Below are 3504 nucleotides of genomic sequence, written 5' to 3'. Positions count from 1 at the left end.
AGTGTGTGTGTGTTGGGGGGTATTTATTATATAGTGTGTGTGTGTGTGTTGGGGGATATTTATTATATAGTGTGTGTGTGTTGGGGGGTATTTATTATATAGTGTGTGTGTGTGTGTGTGTGTGTTGGGGGATATTTATTATATAGTGTGTGTGTGTTGGGGGGTATTTATTATATAGTGTGTGTGTGTGTGTGTGTTGGGGGATATTTATTATATAGTGTGCGTGTGTGTTGGGGGATATTTATTATATAGTGTGCGTGTGTGTGTTGGGGGTATTTATTATATAGTGTGTGTGTGTTGGGGGTATTTATTATATAGTGTGTGTGTGTGTGTGTTGGGGGGTATTTATTATATAGTGTGTGTGTGTTGGGGGTATTTATTATATAGTGTGTGTGTGTGTGTGTGTTGGGGGTATTTATTATATAGTGTGTGTGTGTTGGGGGATATTTATTATATAGTGTGTGTGTGTGTGTGTTGGGGGGTATTTATTATATAGTGTGTGTGTGTGTGTGTGTTGGGGGATATTTATTATATAGTGTGTGTGTGTTGGGGGGTATTTATTATATAGTGTGTGTGTGTGTGTGTTGGGGGATATTTATTATATAGTGTGTGTGTGTGTTGGGGGATATTTATTATATAGTGTGCGTGTGTGTGTTGGGGGTATTTATTATATAGTGTGTGTGTGTGTTGGGGGTATTTATTATATAGTGTGTGTGTGGGGGGTGGGGGGATTTATTATATAGTGTGTGTGTGGGGGGTGGGGGTATTTATTATATAGTGTGTGTGTGTGTGTTGGGGGTATTTATTATATAGTGTGTGTGTGTGTGTGTGTGTTGGGGGTATTTATTATATAGTGTGTGTGTGGGGGCTGGGGGGATTTATTATATAGTTTGTGTGTGTGTTGGGGGTATTTATTATATAGTGTGTTTGTGTGTTGGGGGTATTTATTATATAGTGTGTGTGTGTGTGTGTTGAGGGTATTTATTATATAGTGTGTGTGTGTGGGGGCTGGGGGGGATTTATTATATAATGTGTGTGTGTGTGTGTGGGGGGGGGGGGGGTTATTATATAATGTAAGAAGGGAGGAAATTATACATGTGAGGGGAGGATAATAATGATTATTATAATCCTCCCCTCACATATATGTAACATCTCCCCCTCACATGTATAATCTGATAACCCCCTCCTCACATTGATAACCCCCTCACATATATAATATCATAATCAGATTATATGTGAAGGGATAATCAAAGTGAGGAGGAGATTATCAGATTATACATGTGAGGGGGAGATGTTACATATACGTGAGGGGAGGATTATAATAATAATTATTATCCTCCCCTCACATGCATAATCTGATAATCCCCTCCCCCCGTACGTATCCTGTACTGATCCTGAGTTATATCCCGTATTATACTCCAGAGCTGCACTCACTATTCTGCTGGTGAGATCACTGTGTACATACATTACATTACTTATCCTGTACTGATCTTGAGTTATATCCTGTATTATACTCCAGAGATGTACTCACTATTCTGCTGGTGATGTCACTGTGTACATACATTACATTACTTATCCTGTACTGATCCTGAGTTATATCCTGTATTATACCCCAGAGCTGTACTCACTATTCTGCTGGTGTGGTCACTGTGTACATACATTACATTACTTATCCTGTACTGATCCTGAGTTATATCCTGTATTATACTCCAGAGCTGTACTCACTATTCTGCTGGTGAGGTCACTGTGTACATACATTACATTACTTATCCTGTACTGATCCTGAGTTATATCCTGTATTATACTCCAGAGCTTCACTCACTATTCTGCTGGTGAGATCACTGTGTACATACATTACATTACTTATCCTGTACTGATCTTGAGTTATATCCTGTATTATACTCCAGAGATGTACTCACTATTCTGCTGGTGATGTCACTGTGTACATACATTACATTACTTATCCTGTACTGATCCTGAGTTATATCATGTAATATACTCCAGAGCTGCACTCACTATTCTGCTGGTGAGGTCACTGTGTACATACATTACATTACTTATCCTGTACTGATCCTGAGTTATATCCTGTATTATACTCCAGAGCCGCCATTCATATAACAGAACCTGAGGAGCCTCACAACAGTCGAATCTCAAATTTCCCTTAGGAGACTAGGTGAGTGACCTGCTGCTTCCACCATAGGTAATGTAAAGTGAGCCTTCATTTATCGCAATAGTTAGATTTTGCACAATCGGTGCCACACATTGTATAAGATGTCACTACTGCGATGATTGTAGGGTCACTTTACATTACTTATGTACTGAGTTATATCCTGTATTATACTCCAGAGCTGCACTCATTATTCTGCTGGTGAGGTCACTGTGTACATACATTACATTACTTATCCTGTACTGATCCTGATTATATCCTGTATTATACTCCAGAGCTGCACTCACTATTCTGCTGGTGATGTCACTGTGTACACACATTACATTACTTATCCTGTACGGATCCTGAGTTATATCCTGTATTATACTCCAGAGCTGTACTAACTATTCTGCTGGTGAGGTCACTGTGTACATACATTACATTACTTATCCTGTACTGATCCTGATTATATCCTGTAGATCTTTTATTAAAATTTCAAACATAACAATAAAAAAAAAAAAATTACAAAACATAAACATACCATATCCGACAGAACATATCAATATAGTGAATCATAAAACCAAACACCATAGCATAAAATACAACACCGGTCCACCCCACACTCATTCCTGCACACAAACAAATATATACAATATTTACAAAAGACATATTCCTATAATACCCATTATACCCATACCATACTAATAAACTATATACACTAATATACACTAATACTAAATGTGAATTTCCTGGCCCAGTTGCAATACCAAAAACCCAATACCAGTAATATACCAAAAAGAATAACAACAACAACAACAATAATATATACAAAATAATAAAAACCAACACAAACAAAATAACACCACTTTTTTTTTATTTTTTTTTATTTATTTTTTTTGGCCCTGAGCTGGTCCCGCATCCCATGCCCCCAGTGCATGCTACCAGACGTCCATGAACCAGTCCAGGATTTTCTGTATATATAAAAGTCCCATACAAACCCCCTCCCACCTTTTTAACCCACCACCCAACCTAAACTAAACCCAAACCCCAGGTGGCATCACACAATATATACAATATATACATTACATAAAATATACACAGACTAACAATATATACAATACATAAGTATACAAATAGACTACAAAAATAAATACAATAACAAATACATATAACACTATAAGCCAAACAACAAACCCCTAAAGCTCAAGTTCAGCGCCTGCAAGCCCTATATTACCATAAACCAACTGCTCAAAACAAAAAGACTAATGTGCCAGCATCAGCCCACCACCAGGGGGAGACAACGGGCTAAGGCACTTTAAAGGCAGAGCCCCTCCATAGACGAGAGGCCCTGCCAGCAC

At 38.0% G+C, this 3504-nt stretch overlaps 1 long non-coding RNA gene across 1 annotated transcript in view; it reads left to right on the top strand.

The window, feature by feature from the left end:
* LOC130277753 (uncharacterized) overlaps positions 1 to 2143 on the top strand; it is a 33513-nt gene extending 31370 nt beyond the window's left edge. The window contains exon 3 of the long non-coding RNA XR_008845560.1: positions 2102 to 2143. This is a non-coding gene — a long non-coding RNA (uncharacterized LOC130277753). The remainder of the gene's footprint in view (positions 1 to 2101) is intronic.
* The last annotated feature ends 1361 nt before the right edge of the window (positions 2144 to 3504 follow it).

This window comes from Hyla sarda, chromosome 6 (assembly GCF_029499605.1).
Source record: "Hyla sarda isolate aHylSar1 chromosome 6, aHylSar1.hap1, whole genome shotgun sequence".
Taxonomy (NCBI): Eukaryota; Metazoa; Chordata; class Amphibia; order Anura; family Hylidae; genus Hyla; species Hyla sarda.
The sequence above is the reverse complement of the archived record's forward strand: the minus strand, read 5'-3'. Positions and strand labels throughout refer to the sequence as shown.